Source organism: Ornithodoros turicata, chromosome 1 (genome assembly GCF_037126465.1).
Source record: "Ornithodoros turicata isolate Travis chromosome 1, ASM3712646v1, whole genome shotgun sequence".
Taxonomy (NCBI): domain Eukaryota; kingdom Metazoa; phylum Arthropoda; class Arachnida; order Ixodida; family Argasidae; genus Ornithodoros; species Ornithodoros turicata.
This window is the reverse complement of record NC_088201.1, coordinates 179,488,196-179,507,374: the sequence shown is the minus strand read 5'-3', so window position 1 is coordinate 179,507,374 and position 19,179 is coordinate 179,488,196. Positions and strand designations below refer to the sequence as shown.

Sequence of the window (19,179 nt, the reverse complement as noted above, 5' to 3'; positions counted from 1 at the left end):
ATATTCTTAATCAATATGATGACAATCAAATTACAAATTGTATTATAAAAGTCTGAGACGTGAGAACCATCATTGCAATAGCGTGAATATCTGTCATAACATTTCGAGCGCAATAGGGAATCTCAATTTCATATTCCAACATTACTCAACTTTTAATTAATCCATTTCTTATTAAGTGAACAGCATAGACGTGAGGAAATAACGAGAAACAACACAATCAACAGCTACAATTAAGCGCACCATCCAACACATAGAGAAATGATAGCTAATCAATCTATCAAAAGGCGAAATAGCACGGACTTAACGCTGAAGAACACAGGAACACGCGGCGACACGTAAACAACAACAGAGGAAAATAATCTATTATTGAACCATCATAAAATCGACCAATATACAATTTTCATTCTAACAAACACTACGAACCTTGATGGAGGTATCCAAGACGTAGAAAATATGCACTGTTTTCACTCTTTTCCTCAAAGCCGGGAGACTTTATGTCTCTATCTATGTGACCATAGCACCGCGCATGCTTTATCACTCAAAGGGTTAGGGGCTATATTACTTCATCCAGCAAACGGGGCGCTCTAGAGGTCAGATAAGAGAGTTCAAAGGCGATATATTTTATTGTGCAGCGCAAATAGATGTCGATATCACTCGCGGGGATCACTATCTTTTCCTATCCTTTCCTTGAAACGGAAATCTTTCATCAAAGTGGTTGACAAGTCGACTAAGTTTGTAGAGATGCGATATTGTTATTGAACATGTAGAGAAAGTCCAAATTATTAATTGGTAGCAACGATACTCAATCAAAAACGAGAAACAAATTTAATTACATAAATTTTTGTAATATCTTGCAACAGAAATTTCTAATGAACCACACAGAAATATCAAATGTGAAATGCAACTCAGAGTTATGAGGCATTCCCATCTTAGAGGTACTTACTTATGTCAATCGAGTGAACAATTGAAACAAATACAAGACAATAATTATTTCAGGCAGTAAGTTCACAACTCATAGAATATCAGTCGAGTGAATACTTGAAACAAAATCAAAACAATAATTCTCACGACAGGTGGTGATTATGGCATTCGAAATCAGATAATAAAATTTTAATCAATAAAATAAACATAGATATGCTTTTAATTAAGTGTAGACGTGCACTTGAAAACAGAAGAGACAATTGCTCTACTTTGAAAAGATGGACAGATTTTGTACTCGATACCATAAGTCATGGGAAGATGTGATAAAAAACTGCTTCGAAAAGGATGAGCCGCGAAACGATTTCATTATCGCTGCATTTCAATACGTCCTAGACATGCTCGTATTCGGAGAAATGGTACAAACTACAGAACTGAAGGTGTAAGAATTTATATGCCGAATCTACAATACTTATAAAAATATCTGCACATCAACGTCGGAAGGGCCACTGGGATTAATGGCGGAGTTTTTGAGGTTTGCCAACGAAGAATTGAAATACACTAGACCAGATGTAATTGTAATCATTGCAATGGGCATTGCGTTCATCAAGAAAGCAGTCGGATCAAATTATCATATACAAGCGGTCTATATCGCACGATTCATTACGGATTTGTTGAAATTACACATATCTGAGATGGAAAGTACATAAAATCTTATCACGTGATATGTTCCACTACCACGGCAACGCAATTATTTTCTTCTACCAGTCTCTGCAACGATGTCGAATCAACAGAAGTTCAATATTGTCGTGCAAGGTCTGATGTATTATCACCTGTTGAAACTCAACAAACATATCAATTGCAGTGGACCACTGGACGATTTTCATCTAATACTCTCTTGTACGCCATTCAAGAATCTTCATACAAAGAAAGGAAACATCAATAAGAGACTGTGCAAGTTCATCGCGACAAAGTGCAAGTTGTTCAAGCAATACAAACACGGCGACAACATAGCGCCTGCGTTAATCAACACTGGATTGAAGCGCCCAATAATCAGAATAAACTATTTAATGTCTTCGGAATTCATCAATGAAGACAGCAAACGAAAACTTCAGAGTTTGAAATAGAACTGTAATTTATCGAAATAAACAACTGTATAACTGAAACAATAAATGTAATCTTTGTCATCATTATAATGAATTCTTCGCATCACAATGAAAAACACTTTACATTTAGCATGGCTAGACTGAGAACAATGATCGCTAAGGAAACGAATATTCCACAATTTGTGTAAGAATTCTCATATGGAATGAGACCTGACCACCAAATAGGTTTTACTCGACTACACTCTGTACAAGTTCAACACCCGAAGGATAGAATTGCCGGAGAAGGATCGATCATTGAAATTTAGAGACATGATACATCAGTCTATGATTACAAAAAGGATCACTAATCTCATGTGAAAACTTATCATATTTCATGAATTAAATTCCACAGTGCATGTATATTTCTCAATCAGTTGCACTAGCCCAGACATAGTAAAAGAAGAAGAAAAGGCGACTTTGACAAGCAACCCGATTGGAGTGCGGAACAAATAAATAAATATTTTTCTCAACACAATTGTCCGTTTGTATGACTGGACAGCAAAAATGAGCCGTCCAAGATAGGGCAAAACGGGAAATAAGGCAAGATAACTGATTGCGGCGGGATAAGTCAAAGCGTTCGCGACACAGTGTCCTCGACTTTTACAATCGCATTGGGGTTCAGTGCCTGGGAGATAATACGAAGCCTTCGCGAAAAGCGAATCTATTATCAGATGCCACAATGCAAACGAAAGATTTTACGAGCATGACGTGCAGGCCACGTCTACATTTCTAATCACATAGTATTCGTAACACATGGCACACAAACGTATATGAAATAATTTCCAAGTGGCAATCAGATTTTGGGAGAAGCGGATCACACAACCGCCATCAGAAGTGCTTAACCAATATACAATGAAGATGAATGTTATGCATAAACACAATGGAAGATATGTTATATTAATTATAATAACCAGATCAGCGCAGGTCACACGTAAACGTAGATCCAATTCACAAAATATACTTGAGATTTCCCGTAACCATACAGAAAAACTATCAAATTATTTTAGTGTCATAGCACCCGGGCACTACAAATGGAAAGGCCATACTTTAATTTTATAAGTCTTTAGCTCATAACGTTGTAAAACGCAAATTTCACACTAAAGATCGTTTTCTTCTTTAAATTTTCAAAGTCAAAACTGCACGCTATTTCTTGCATTTTTCTAAAGATATAGATTAAAAAGTTGTGCATATACTCACACATACTATACAAGATATTTGATTGTGGATTAATTGCTAAAATTTATCGATTCACATTCAGGAGAAGTGGTGACTACCACACATCAGTAAGAGTTTAATTAAAATTTGAACAGGTGTTCCGATCTATGATCAGTGTTGTAGAATGTGTAATTTCACAATATGCAAGCTTTACCTCGCACACTTTGACGAGCACTCTTTCACGATGACAGAGAATTTAATCAAATGGATTGATATTTTCTGTATACACTATAACATAATGCGAATTCTTTATGTCGTGGATATTAAAAGTTACGAATATTTTCCGAACGAAATTTACTTAAAACTCGAAGAAAGGGTCACCCGCGTCGACGAACCCGTTTCCGGAAAAAGCAACACGCTCGCGTGCGGTACCGCGTTAACGCGTCGGGCGCAGAATCGCGTTCGGTTTCGGGTACGGCATTGAGGAAACGCGGCCCGGCGTGTTGCGATATAGAGTATCGTTGCTACCAATTAATAATTTGGACTTTCTCTACATGTTCAATAACAATATCGCATCTCTACAAACTTAGTCGACTTGTCAACCACTTTGACGAAAGATTTCCCTTTCAAGGAAAGGATACGAAAAGATAGTGATCCCCGCGAGTGATATCGACATCTATTTGCGCTGCACAATAAAATATATCGCCTTTGAACTCTCTTATCTGACCTCTAGAGCGCCCCGTTTGCTGGACGAAGTAATATAGCCCCTAACCCTTTGAGTGATAAAGCATGCGCGGTGCTATGGTCACATAGATAGAGACATAAAGTCTCCCGGCTTTGAGGAAAAGAGTGAAAACAGTGCATATTTTCTACGTCTTGGATACCTCCATCAAGGTTCGTAGTGTTTGTTAGAATGAAAATTGTATATTGGTGGATTTTATGATGGTTCAATGATAGATTATTTTCCTCTGTTGTTGTTTACGTGTCGCCGCGTGTTCCTCTGTTCTTCAGCGTTAAGTCTGTGCTATTTCGCCTTTTGATAGATTGATTAGCTATCATTTCTCTATGTGTTGGATGGTGCGCTTAATTGTAGCTGTTGATTGTGTTGTTTCTCGTTATTTCCTTACGTCTATGCTGTTCACTTAATAAGAAATGGATTAATTAAAAGTTGAGTAATGTTGGAATATGAAATTGAGATTCCCTATTGCGCTCGAAATGTTATGACAGATATTCACGCTATTGCAATGATGGTTCTCACGTCTCAGACTTTTATAATACAATTTGTAATTTGATTGTCATCATATTGATTAAGGATATCTTCTTTGTAGTGGTATAGATTTTATTTCCTCTTGTGTTCTTGTCGTTCGTGTTCTGGTTGTTGGCTAGGAGCGTGCTATGTGGTGAAGTTCATTTTTAACATGTCTATTTTCTGATGAGTTTGATTTTTTTCTTCTGATTTTCTGAATGATAGATTACTGTGTTGTTTTGATTAGGAATATCTTCTTTGTAGTGGTATAGATTTTATTTCCTCTTGTGTTCGTGTCGTTCTTGTCGTTCGTGTTCCGTGGTCTTCCATACATCTATTGGCAGCCGTCTTCAACAAATCAGGGTAGATATCATCAGATCTGGTTGTTGGCTAGGAGCATGCTATGTTGTGAAGTTCATTTTTAACATGTCTATTTTCTGATGAGTTTGATTTTTTCTTCTGATTTTCTGAATGATAGATTACTATGTTGTTTTGATTAATCAATGTAGTGGTATAGATTTTATTTCCTCTTGTGTTCGTGTCCCATAGTCTTCCATGGTCTGTGCTGTTCACATTTAATTAAATACAACTATCAGAACTTCCCACTATTGCATTGATGGTTCTCAAGTATTGCGATATATATATATATATATATATATATATTTATATATATATAATATATATTATATATATATAATATATATTATATATATATATATATATAAGTATTAGACTTTTTATAATACAACTTGTAATTTGTTTATAATCATATTGATTAAGAATATCTTCTTTGATTAAATGTTGTGACTGTTTCTCGTTTTGATAAGGTGTAGCTATTATTTCCCTACATGTTGGATGATTGGTTCTATATTAATGCTATGTGTTGATTCGAATTATTGCCCTATGTCTGCACTATTCACTTCAATAGAAATTGATTAATTAAATTTGTGTCATATTGGAATATTAAACTTAGCTATCGTGCTCCAAATTACTTACATCTATCACGTTCTCACATCTCAGACTTTTTATAATAAAACTTGTAATTTTGATTGTAATCATATTGATTAAGAATATTTTAAATGTGCTACTGCATTCTGATTCATTGAAAACTTGTGTGATTACAGTTAATAAAAAATATTTTCTTTGATCTGTGATACCTATTCAATGCTATTGTATCATACCTTTAAAAGCATATTCTTTGTTACGTGTATTGTGTTCCTTCTACTTCAGATTTTTGGCTAAGTTTTTCCCATTCGCACTAATGACTTTAATAAATATATTTTCACTTGTACTTTTGTGTATGGCTATCCTTTGCATCTAAACAGCCTACTGCACACCTGTTGTAGCTGAAAAAAAAAATGCGATTCAAGTCGGCTCAGGCTGAAAAATGACGAAAGTCGGCGGCCCAGGCTGAAGGGTAAGCGCGCACGCAGCCCTCCGGTCACGCTCCGCCCACCACAGCAGCCCTCCACTCGAGCGCCGCCCGCCGGTCGCGGGAAGGAAGTCGGCCCAAGTAGGAAAATGGTGAAAGAAGTCAGCCCAGGCTGAAGGGTAAGCGCGCACGCAGCCCTCCGGTCACGCTCCGCCCACCACAGCAGCCCTCCATCCGAGCGCCGCCCTGTTACAGGTGGTGAAGGTTTTTCAGCTGGGTTTTTCTCGTTCACCTGATTGGCATCACAATTGGCACAATTCCCAGCACTATTGGCTTTAATAAATATATCTCAACTTGATTGGCATTACAATTGGCATTAATAAATATATTTTCACTTGTACTTTTTGTGTGCGACCCTTCTTTGCATGTCTCTGCATGTAAACCGCTCACCTATTGTATTGGAAAAATATGTGAAGTCGACCCACGTATGGCCAAAGAAGTCTGCCCAGGCTGAAAAATACGCTACGATGAGCGCACGCGCAGCCCTCCCCCGCCGATAAGCGCGCGGACAACCCTCCGCACACGCGCCGCGCAGGGAAAAATACGCGCAGGGCTCAGGGGCAGGGACCCTGTAGTTTCGCCCCCATGTAGCCTCGGCACCCCCTATTACTACTACCGTGGTTTTCGGACGCGACTTTGTTCACCTCTAGCTTCGAGCGTAGTTCAACTCTACCAAATTCGTGGCGCTGTCGAACACTATGACGTCATTTGTTTACAAACAGGGAGAGGTCTATTGTGTACCCGACATTCTTTTTCTTCCATAGAGATGCCATTGCAGTACAGCAGACCCGGGCGAAATACGATGACAATAGGCGAGTTCAGAAAATCCGAGTGCTCTTTGCGCGCGCATTGCATGATTTGCATCCGGGGCGCTTGCTGAGAGGGGGAACCAAGGATAATCCTTCACGTTTCGCTTTCGCTGACCTTGGCACGCTGATCGTGGACAATGGACCGGTACGGCAGAAATCGGAACAGTTTGGAGGCCACCCGTTCCTTTCGTATTAGTAAATTCTCACAGTTCAAAGCGACACTAAGCACTTTGGGATTTTCTGAACTCGTCTCCTGATGTTCTGTGGCTGGAACATGTAGAACGGACAACTACGTACAAAGTCTCAAGTGCCTCATGTGGGTTCGAGTCCTACAGCTGGTTAACCTTTTCAGTGACTTCCTTCTTTCATCGCGAAATACGACACACACGATCCACTAGTACGGCAGCTGTACAACAGGGGCTTGATCAGCGCTAAGGTTGCAGAGCGAAACTCTAGTGGAACAGGCCTATAGGCGAAAGCGTACTGGGCGAACGCAATGCATTCTGGACAGGTCCTGGTCAGACGTCACAGCGAACGGCAACGCACACATGACCTTAAAGGGAGACTCCGGAGCAATCCGAAACTATTATAATGACTGTGCAAATAAGCTCGATACATTCTTCCGAAGTGATAAATAAAGTTGATTTGGCAATCGATAACTCAGTAGTTGCCAAAAGAGCTGCGAAGCTCAAAACGAAACAGAAACTTCTGAAGGTTTCCTCTCCTACCTCCTGTACCCTGCGTGACGTCTCCGGTAGTTTCGTGCGGGCCACCGGCAGTTTTTCGGGCGCGCGCTTTATAACTTCTTCGTGTCACATGGATGGCCAGTCATATGCTTCCTCGATTTCGTTCTAAAATATTCGCCAGCTGTAACAGCAATGCATACCCAGTAAACCATTAATATCACCAGGACATCCCTACATGGTCGCTAACGTCCTGAATATCCGGATATCCACACGATACTCATAGGACGTCCCAGAACGACATTCGCGTTTCGGTTTTACTCAGTAAATACCTAATGTCCCAGGTATGTCTGCAAGATATCCCACTTTGGATGTTTGGAAGGAAGAAGTAGCTTGCAGGTCCCAGAGATATCATTGGATTGAACGTCGCAGGAACATCCCGTGGACGTCGTTTGGAGATATATGGATAAATTTGTGACATCTTGTTCTAACAGCAACTTTTTTGTGTGTGCTGAGATCAAGGAAAACTACGCATGGGGGAAGAAGTAAAATCGTTATGTATTTCTATCCTCTGCGTGCTGCTGTCCTTGCAAAACATTTGTGTGTGCACAACTACTCGTCACACAACAGAGGAATTCGATCACTTTTACAGCTCCAATCAGCAGGTAATCACAATAGCTAGGTATATCACAATAGGTATAGACAATAGCTTGAATTAAAAACAAGGTATTTGACAAGAAAGAATGCTAGAAACGCTATTGGGTATACCTTGACACTTCAGATAGACGGGTTATTTGCAATGTCGCACCCCCTCACCGTTACAAATGCTTCACGCCCCAATACACTTAACGAACGTGCTATGTGGCGGATGGGGAGGGTGAGAGCACGTTGGCTAATGCGGTCTGCTTTGATTGACCGTGTTGCGGTCGCAGGCAGTATTGCTTGCAGTACTGTTTGTGGAAAGATTTGTTGGATATCCAAGTGGTTTCTGCCTCGATTAGTCTACTGCCCAATTAGGGGGTGTGGTATGGCAGTTAATATGTCCGTTCCGTACAGAGCCCATCAAGCGTTGACACATGCTCAGGGATTTAACCACATCCTGGGAATATCCAAATATCCTGTGGTGACGTCTATGCAACATTCTTTGAATGTGGAAAATCGTGAGACAAATTAAGTCTCCTGGACGTACATGTGACGTCTACAGGCTCTCTGAAATAAGCCCTGGGATATCCAAATATCTTTTTCACGATATTGCACGGACATCACCGGGATATTTGTGGTTTACTGGGTACAGAAAGCCGTACACGAGGAACACCGGTGAGGTGAGGACCAGTGTTGCTGGACTGCTTTTCGCATAGGAGCGCCTAACCACTCAAAGGAAATATTCCTTTTCTCATTATCTGCGCCACTTGGGGATGAGAAATTGTACTCACTGAAATATCATAGGGTACGAATTGATGTCGCACTGTTACCTCAACACGTTTTTGGTGCGGAGTCTCCTTTAAAGGATGTGGGAGCCTATTTCCCGCTCCCGGGCCCCACGTTGGGCGCAAATTGTGGAAGCCTATTCCCACACTCCGGGGCAAAGCCCGTCCATTCGACCCTCGTGGAAGGCGAGACACAGAGACAACGTCAAGATACGGAAAGAAGATCGATATATTTACTCACTCACATTATGTATGGCGTACATGGAGAACGTTTCCCAAGCTTCGCGAAGTTCCGAGCACTGTCTCCGAGATCAGCCGCTCCAGGCTCTGTCTACACTCACACGCGCTCACGGTTTTTGATGTGTCCTAGCCAAGGTCCCACCCACAGCGCGTGAGGCTAATATCTGACCTAAACACGGGTTTTACCTTCTTGAGCCTCATCAGCAGTACGCAGGCCGGCAGCGTTTGAGCGGATGGCGTCAGAAGGTCACGTAACACGTGATTCCTCCCGTCAGGGTGAGATAACTCACTCACTGAAAGCCCAGTGCAAAGCCAGTGAAGTATACTAGGAAAAAAATAGCCGGAGCTCTTTCGCTGCACGTATAGCATATGTTTGTAAGTCAAACGCCGCCATGCCAGTACTGGACAGCTGTTTCGGCCTTCTTGGGCCTCATCAGCAGTACGCAGGCAGCAACGTTTGAGCGGATGGCGTCAGAAGGTCACGTAACACGTGATTCCTCCCGTCAGGGTGAGATAACTCACTCACTGAAAGCCCAGTGCAAAGCCAGTGAAGTATACTGTAATAACTGTACCTGTACTAGGAAAAAAATAGCCGGAAAAAAATTCGCATTGGTTGTTGTTGTTAAGGCTGGGTTAGACCCGCACAGCACTGAAATTACATTGTTATTGCTATTCGCCGATAACTGTTGGGTAAATCATGTACACGTAAGGAAAAACATCGAAAAACTCCGATTTCGCGAAAATCGTACAACAATCGCAAAATATACGCCGAATCCGCCCGAAAATAAACATCGAAAACGCGGAACCCTAATTATATGATAACCCATTGCAGTTATACTCTTGCATTTGACCCAGATCTGCAAACCATTGACGACCAATTTCATAGTATCCCAGCATTTTCTTACAAGTTGTTATTAACCCTCGTTGCACCAGCAGGTAGACCGCTAATTTTTCTCCCTACTTTCTTCATCCTTTCTTTCGCCTACTTTGGAATGCATCGGAAAGTATAACAACAGGAAACGAGAAACCGCAGTTATGAGGTTATCGCACTGTTATGTACGGCTTTGCTTCGTATCTTACAATTTGCCATCCTTGTTTTTTTTGTTTTTTTTTCTTTCTTCTTCTCCATCTTCTTCGAATACGTACTGTGCAACATCTTTTTGCATCTTTTTTTCTGTCTGACGCAAACCGCGGTGTGTCATTAAAACACCTACGTGTTAATTGCATATTCTGCGAATCCATGCACCACAACAGTTTCCAGTCTCCGCATAATCTATATCCTTGTCTCGTTCATGGTCATAACCTTGTTATTTTAATAACGTTTTGTGTCGCATTTTGTTTTTATATTCCATGAGCACATGCGGCTGCGAACACGTGTTTGCAGAGGAAATACGCATTATCTCACAGTGTATCATTAGGGCTGTTGCGCTTTGTCTGTTTTTGTCCCTACCTCGTCTCGGGTTTTCAAGTCATGGTTTGAGGAGGGCGACTGGAGCGCCACTCCTGCCCCTACCGTCGCAATGCTACAACACACGGCCGCTCCCGCGTAGCCACAACCGATAGCAACTGCTAGGACGCATCGAAGAGTTTGCCGTATTTTCTGAAATGGAAAACAAAAACGGAAGCGTAAGCTTGAGACAAAATGCTGTTGTTACACTGTACTGTTGTGTCGTACGGTGCCATCACAGCGGAAAGACTGCGAGAAGTGATTCACTTGTTCCTCGAATTTTTGGAATCATGAACGCTTCTATCGCTTATCCGGAAGAGCGTACGAAAAGAGTAGGGGGAAGGGTTGTCGGAAAGAATGGTCCCGAAAAAAATGCCCGCGCAAGAAAAGTTCCTAGTAAGGATGTCCCCGAAGGAAATGTCCCTGACTAGCCAGTGGTATGCAGGCGGAGGTATTTTGGTTGTACTCCAGAGCTAACTAGTTCCTAATGTGCGAAGGCCTGAAAACCTCTCGGCGAATATTACTGCCGTTTGCAATTTTATGTCAGAGAATTGCATTGCGTTTTTGTAATATCCAAGCGTTATTATTGCAGTGGACAAATATCGGCATCAATTCCAATAAAATTAAATAAAACACAAAAACTATTACCAGGTATAATTTTCGTTTTGTTGTATTTTCTCTGCACTTTTCCGGTTTTTATACCAAAAGTCGACCGTACAGCCGATGGCTTGGCGAATTGTCGTTGTGTGACAGTAAGAAACAGACAACGACGACGAAAAGACAGACACACGCAGGTTCAGCACAACTTTATCCGTCTGTTTTCGTGGTCCCTAGTCTCCGGGTTTTACTCTACTGAACGCCAGCTCACTTTTTATTAGCAATGCTTTCATTGGTTTTTCGTGGTCACCAGAGAGCCTTGTGTACATGTCCACAGCCGCAGGTTCCGTCCATTAAGAAAAAAAAACAAGTTGTGGGCGTCTGTTTGAACGGGGCGGACACACGGCATCTGATCCTAAAACTACAAGGTTAGTCTAGCAAACGTTACACACTTTGATCGCATCGTAAAAATAGAAGACGGGGTTTATCCAACACCAAACTTTGCAGACTGGTAGCCATTTGTTTGAAGTTTTGTTGGAATTTTTTCTGAGCATTCTGGTCCTGTAGAAGAAAAATTAAAAATCAAGCAAACTTTCACTCTATGCATTTTCTATGGCCTGTCTCACTCAAAAGCCGCCATTTTCTGCTCTGTGTGGTTCAGTTTCATTTCACCACACACAGGTGGCACCAGCATACAGGACAAGACTGGAACAAGAGGATTGGTGCATAACGCCAGAATCGGCATGCGACATCGTTGTAGGCAGCGCTACCTGTGTGAAGTGATGTGAATGTGAAGCAGGCACAAGAAAAAATGGCGGTGTTTGCGTGGGATAGGCCACTGAAAATGCATGGGGCGAGATTTTGCTTTATTTTTAATTTTCTTTATACATGACCATAGCGCTTAGAAAAAAATTCGAATGAAACTTCAGATAAATGGCTATCAGTCTGCCAAGTTTGGGATGGGCCAAACCTAGTCTTCTATTTTTACAGTGCGATCGAAATGTGTAACGTTTGCAAGAATAACCCTGTAGATAGTCAGGAAGTTGCCGCACGCTGCACAGCTGTGAGAATGCTACTGCGTGCCCAGTGCTACCAAGTACTGCGTGCCCAATGGCTGTTTGTTGTGTGTCCATTGTAGGTTCGATGGGGAAGCAGACGTCTCTGGAAGGAGCAACTACAGTCGTGCCTCGTTAATATGGACACTTTCGTCCCCGAACAAAATCGTCCTTAAAGCGAATCTTCCATATTATCCAATACCCAGGAAATAACAAAAAAAAACAAAACAATAGCGCTTTATTGAAAAAAAATTCCAGAATTAGTAGTCCAGAAAAAAAATCCAGATTGCACATCGACTTAAGCTCAGCAAAATGTCGGCAACATGTAGAGGCTGGAGCTCAACAGCATTGTCCTCAAAGAACTGAAGAGCTGTTTGCAGTCCCACTTGAGCCATAGCAGATGTGACCGCTGACTTGGCGTTGCTAAAGTAGACAGAGCCATAGACAGAGCCTGACAACTGACCTTGACAACTGCACCGCCTCTGTTCTCACAAGCTGCTGAGAGCAACTGCACTACTAAAAGCACAACTCCTTGCACAAGGGTCAATCGCCCGTGGACTTCATGTCGGAACAGTCATGCCGGGCATTTTACTGGCCATTCGTGTCCACAAATAACCCCATTTCCTGCGGACAGCTGGATGGCAAAACTCCCTTTGTACAACGAAACGTCTTACTTTCAACAGCTCTCCTGTAGAATGTGGGGAGACGTTTGCCCACCATATGGGTACCGTACATAATAACGACACAAAAATACGTGGACTACATATGGTTTCTACCTTGCTGAAACCGTCCATTGTCCGAAAAGCGAGTTTCCATATAAACGAGACCCAAATGCATTGAAACAGTTTGGTCCTCACAAAAATCGTCCATAATTCGAGTTGTCCATATTAACGGACCACGACTGTATTCGAGTGCTGGGTCATAAAGTTTGCCATTTATTTTAGATGCCCCGTTATTACTGTTCACTCATCTCAACAAGAAAGGCTACATGCCAAACCACTGACCGATTTTCAGTTATGAGGGCATTTGCGTTCCGATAAATCCCTATTCACTTCTATATATTCACCCCGCGAATTAATTTAGGACGGATTTTTTGGATAATTAAATTTGTACTTTGGCAACCCAGTGCACCGGAGGGGCACACTATAAATATTCCAACGAACAGCGTCATTCGCGACACACGCGCATCAGGTACGTTATTATTCACTTTATTCCTATTCATTTTCCCTTTAACACCACGTAGCTGCTGTGAACATCCTGCTGTACATCGTACACGTGCTTCAGCAACGTTCTTGGAAATAATTTGTCAATCCTTTCGACTTCGTCGTAACCGTAAAACAGACGACACGTGGTAACGACACACCAACTGGGCCACTGCTTAATGAGTTTTGTCTGCTAGGAAGCGGCCGTGTTTCCAAAATGTCGGCGCTGACTCACAAGCTTTGTAGAGTCACCTGGCCCAGCGCAACAGGCCTTAGCACGTGTGTGTGTGTGTGTGTGGGGGGGGTCCTCTCAGGAGCTTCAATACCGGGAAATGAATACCATGTACGCCGTGCTTTCTGGCAAAGGCAATTCGAGGCTCGTCGATGATTTCTCAGAAATCTCATTAAAAACTTCTCAAAGGCTTCAGGAACAGGGTTTTACGAAGGACAAAAGATGCACGTGCGCCTGCACGGAGTGTCCTATAAAAGCCAGGACAGTGCCTATAGTCAACACACCCGAAATATCCTCCCTGCAGGTAAGCGCTTCTTTGAGAGGTAACCGCTCTTTATACTTCCTATACTGGACTAGCATGGTTTTCTGTTAGCAGTGCTGTCCTATGCGTTGGCTATTATGTGCCGTAATGCACTTGAATACGCCTAATCACTTCATAACAACATCTTCCGGCGTGGTCCTATATCTACGACGTTTGTGAGATAAGACTTGTGTCTGTTGGAAATTCCCTCCCTCGAATATCTTGACTCAAAGTTGACTTTGAAAAACGAGGGCATGGTATAAAAGATATAGACTTTTCGAGACATCTATTTATCATCACAAAAGCACAACAGCCGAAAAGCGTATTTTCGGCGTCAACGCGTACGTCGAAGTTTTAGGCAGAGTTCGAGGTAACTCGTTACTGTAACTAAGTTCCTTTTTTTTTTTATCGAGGTAACTCGGTACTTTTGCGCCGTTCTAACTTTCAGAAGAACTCGTTCCTTTTTCTTGTAACTTTACCAAAGTAACTTAAGTTCCAAGTTACTTTTAACACGCTTTTCACTCACGTCCACATATTTTCTTGCTTTCTCTCCGGTTCCTTCGTGTAATTTTATGCCATAAAACGTGATATTCAATCAATGACAGTATTTTATTCAGGAAGTAAGAACCGGTGCCATTGAAATGAAGCTGAACCATTGTGCGCCCACAGGGAGTAAAATGCAAAGCGTTCGAATATACCTCTACCAGAGAAACGTCGTCATGACATTGGTAGACAAGACTGAAACCGAAACAAATCGGAAGGAGATGGCTGGGTTCCACGAACGGGCACTTGTTCGCTGCCTCCCATTGAAAGAAAAGCAGGACCGAGGGTCGCGTCCCTTTAATCCCCCCCCCCCCCCCCAAGACCGTGGCTTTCTGCGCGACCTTGTTCACCTCTAGCTGCGAGCGTAGCTCAATTCCACCAAATTTGTGGCACTGTTGAACACTATGACGTCATTTGTTTACAAACAGGGAGAGGTCTATTTTTGGACATAAACGAAAACGATCTAAGCGTGTTGCAGTCCCCCGCAGGCAACTCATGCTCTGACTCAACTGCTCACGCGCGCTGAAACTGCGTAATGCTGTTTTGTGTCCGAAGTAACTTGGAAGTAACTCGTTCTCGTAACTCAGTAACTGCGAGTTCCATTTCATGCTGAAGAACTTCGTTATTAACTTAGTTACATTTCGTACACGGTATAACTTGTAACGAGTTCTTTTTGACGGTTAACTTCTCAATCTATGGTTTTGGGACCCTGACCTTAGATGAGAAACGCTCAATTCAATTTTAAGTGTCGTGCAAACTACACATCGTGGTATCTGAGGAAATGCGTTTTTTTTTCTTCCCTAGGAAAGCTTCAACAATCTCTCCGTGGACACAATGACGCCTCTACGTTTCGCTGTTGTCTTCGTCCTCCTCTTTGGTAACACTACTAGAATCTAATATGGGAGGTTCCAAAAGCTACACTTCGAAAGCCGTGGTGATTTCCAGCCGACATTTCTTCTACTAACCCGTAGAAGATGTCCTACGCCTAGTAGAAGAACAGAGAGTGTTGGAAACATCGGCGGCTTCCGAACTTGGACGTTTGTCTCCATCTTTTAGCCTTAGCGGAGTGCTTCAGGATAATTCAGCTTTATTTGGGTTGACAATAATGGTGAACCGACTGAAAAACGCCGTTATACACTCTCCCTAACCTTTCCTGTTTTACCTTGAACATATCCCCCGCCGTAAGACAGCAGAAAGTTTTCTTCACGAAGGCTTTCCCTGTCATTCGGTAGCACGTTTAGAAACATGAGATTGTCACGTAAACAGGTGCTCAGGACACGTAACAAGCTGTCGAAAGCTCTATAGCAAGTGGCGCAACCGCTCACCTGGTGGGCAGCCCGTGGGCTCCAAGTTGCAGGGAACTTGAGAGTGTGAAAAACTTAATATTTACTTTTCTTTCTAAGGTGTATTTGTCGCGAGTGAAGCTGCACCGGAAGGGCACGAGCTTGAACGTAAGCGCTTTTGATAGCGATGTTACCATAGACGTCATTGTGACGACTATTTCGTGTTCCTTTGCAGGTCGTGACGGTGACCCTAACATCTGCGTTTGTCTCGAGGGTATTACGTGCCCTAACGGCCATTGCACCTCGCTGAGCAAGTGCAAGAAATGCTCCGTGATCGTGGGATAAACATCGCTGACCGACAGCCCCGAAAGGATCAATTCGCACGTATTAAGTAACGGACCCTGGTATTTTCTTCTCTCAACACGATCCTAGGTGGCGGGAACACTTGAGGGCAATAAATGGTATAAGCAGCAGACATTGCGTACGTTTCATGGTGTAGAAGTGCAAGGGTGCAGCCGAGCTGGTACATTGAAAAAGGACGATAAAACCTGAGACAAGGAACATGGAATAGAAACAGAAACATAGGAAACAACAACGTAGGAACAGAAAGGAACGTGTCGTGTAGCTATTTTCTCTTCCTTGTCTCAGGTTTTATCGTCGTTTTATTGCGTACGTTTGTCTTTCGATTTTCTGTTTCTAGATTTTCATCGAATCCCGTGCGCCCGTACAATTACTCGCCGTGTAGCAATAACAACACGTTACGTACCCTGTGCAGACTGAAAACACAACTTTACTGCATAACACACTCGCCATCAACCACTGAGCCGAATGATGGATTTATCGGCTCACAAGTGAGGAATGAGTTGAGCCTTTCTCTAGGAATCAAGATTGCCACGAAAAGTCACGCGCAAGTCTCGAAAAAGAACAAATCTGGAAAGAGGAGGATATCATATTCTGAACAACGGTGATCCTGAGCGCCCTAAACGATGATGTTATGTCCCGAAAGTGTACCGTGTCCAGATACCTTATGGACATTTTATCACCTCCGGATATACGTATAGAGGCTTGTGAAAAATTACAATCTTCTCAGTTATTGATTTTTCCTTTTTTTCTGTTTTTTTTTCTATATTTCCTATACACCAAGATGGCGGCGCCGTTATACCACCTGATGTCATTTCTTTGTAAACACGGAAAGGCCTATCGTTATCTCGTCTGCGCATTATGCAATGCGAAAACAAAGGTTTATTAAAGCTTTTGGGTGGTGAAGATTTAAGAGTTTATAGAAGATGGCGGTTGAAGTTCAGTAGACGGGCTTTTCTAATTAGCCGGAGTGTTCAAAAGCGAAATAATGTACTGAAGTGAGAGAAGAAAAAACAAGAATGTGTGATATAGAAGTTTTTTTTTTTATATGCATCTGAACAACCCCATCTGATGCACTTCTACCGCTGGAGAAACACGGGAGTGAAGCCTAGCGGATTCGAAACTTATCATTTTGCGAAAGGTAGGGTCGGAAATGAGCTAAATCACCTCACTTTAGTGAGGTTAGGTCAAGTTAGGTTCTACAGATTGGGGGCTCTGGGGGGGGGCGCCGTCCCCCCACCCCACCCCCCCAGGCACGCTCTAGGCGGTGCGAGCGTCGAGACTGTGCCTCGGGTTAGGTCAGAAGGTCCTCAGCCAAGATATGGCGGATTGCCTGGAAGAAACGAGCGATAAAATTTAATTTTTGTATGTTTGGTACGTTATACGACGTTGATTTTTGTTTGATTTCATCCGTAATTTTCTCATCTTTCTGGTAAAATCATCTGTTATTTGATGTCTACTTCCGTTTGTTTAAAAAAGCCATAAGCCAGTCTACGGAACTACATCCAAGATGGCTGCTCGTCGACGACGCTTTGGTGCCTTACCTGCCGTGCCGTCACCTCGTAGGGCCCCGTCGTCTCCACAGGTACCAAGTTGCCATAGAAGACTATTTTAGAGGAAATCCCACGTGACCTGACGTGGCTACCTTTCCTTTTTACTTCTTTGAATGTGTCGCCAATAACGTAGAATGACGTGGAGCGCGTTCTTCTCGCACTACTTCCCTCCTTTCGGTTCTGCTTCTCGACATTTTTTTTTAAAATTCCGTGTTAGCGCCGCGGAGCAACTGTGGCTATGAGCGGCGTACAGACGTGGACAGACGGAGAGAGGACAGCAGGAAGGAGTGGGAGGGGGACAAGGGTTAGTGTGCGTCCATGGCCGACTTCAGGGGTAACTGTGCCGACATTCGTCTGGAAAGCCTTCCGAAAAATCCAGGGAAAAGCCTCCGAGAGCACAGTCGGTGGTGATTCGGACCCACTACCTCTCAGTCTTGAGCACGACCTTAGCTGCCACCATGTCGTCTTTTTTACAGCAACACAGAGGAAGACAGAGGAAAGGAAAGAACAGCCACAATACAAGCTGTGCAGCGAATAAGTATACTAACCGCTTTTATGTTCCCCGTTGAATGGCTTTTATTGTTCGTTAACATTAACGTTAATTATTTCCACAAATCAGGAAAGAAAATGACAACGCTTGATCGGCTATAATCCGTCGCGACGACGCTTCCGTATTTTGGGGCGCGCGGAACCCGGCGGGGCCATTATTTCCGCCCATGCAAGCAGGGACCATTTTTTCCCGTAGATCAGGTCCACCGAATTGGTGGCGCTGTCGAACACTATGACGTCACTTGTTTACAAACAGGGTGAGGTCTATAGGAGGCAGCGAACAAGTGCGCATTCGTGGAACCCAACTCTCCCCTTGCGATATGTTTCGGTTTCAGTCTGTCTACCAACGCCATGATGACGTTTCTCGGGTAGAAGTTTATTACGATAGATAAAAATAAACGTCCTCAAAATTTTTAGGCTTGCGCCACAATACCTTCCCCAAATTTTTTTTCGTTTGATTTAGAAACACCTCCTGCTAATCTTCTTCCAACATTAAACAAACTGGCCTCAAAGGTGTGCCACAACAACAATGGCTTCCGGCAGATCGCCGAGACCGGCAAGTTCTCGCAGGCTATTAACGACAGTAATGGCATGTTTTCTCGGCACCATCTCACACTGTACAAACACTGTTCGAAAATACTTGTGTGAAAATATTGTGGTGTCGGAGCCGCTCGCTTTTTCTGACCATTTTTACCTGTACCACGAAGCCTACAGTCGCGGCTACACGCCTGGTCACCGATGCAAGTGTCACTCGTTGAAAGTGACACCAAATCAGTCCGTCTAACGGGGGTATAAAATGGACGACTCCCCATCAAAGTAACCTCCTTTCGTCACACGTCTCTCTGTTGCTTACACAGGGGTGCCTTCCAATTTTGGGGGCGCTCCGAACCATGTCCTTGAGCGCCACATATGGCCGAAAGCGCACAACTCGATCGCGTACCCGCGCAAACCGATTAGTTTCGGAATTATGTTGCGTCTGTACTGCGGGTTTCTGGAAATAAA

The 19,179-nt window shown here is 42.9% G+C and overlaps 1 long non-coding RNA gene across 1 annotated transcript; it reads left to right on the top strand.

The window, feature by feature from the left end:
- Positions 1–15,234: 15,234 nt before the first annotated feature.
- Positions 15,235–16,188, top strand: LOC135373438 (uncharacterized). The gene is made up of 3 exons (XR_010416465.1): positions 15,235–15,309; positions 15,836–15,883; positions 15,951–16,188. It is a non-coding gene; the product is annotated as an uncharacterized LOC135373438 (long non-coding RNA).
- The last annotated feature ends 2,991 nt before the right edge of the window (positions 16,189–19,179 follow it).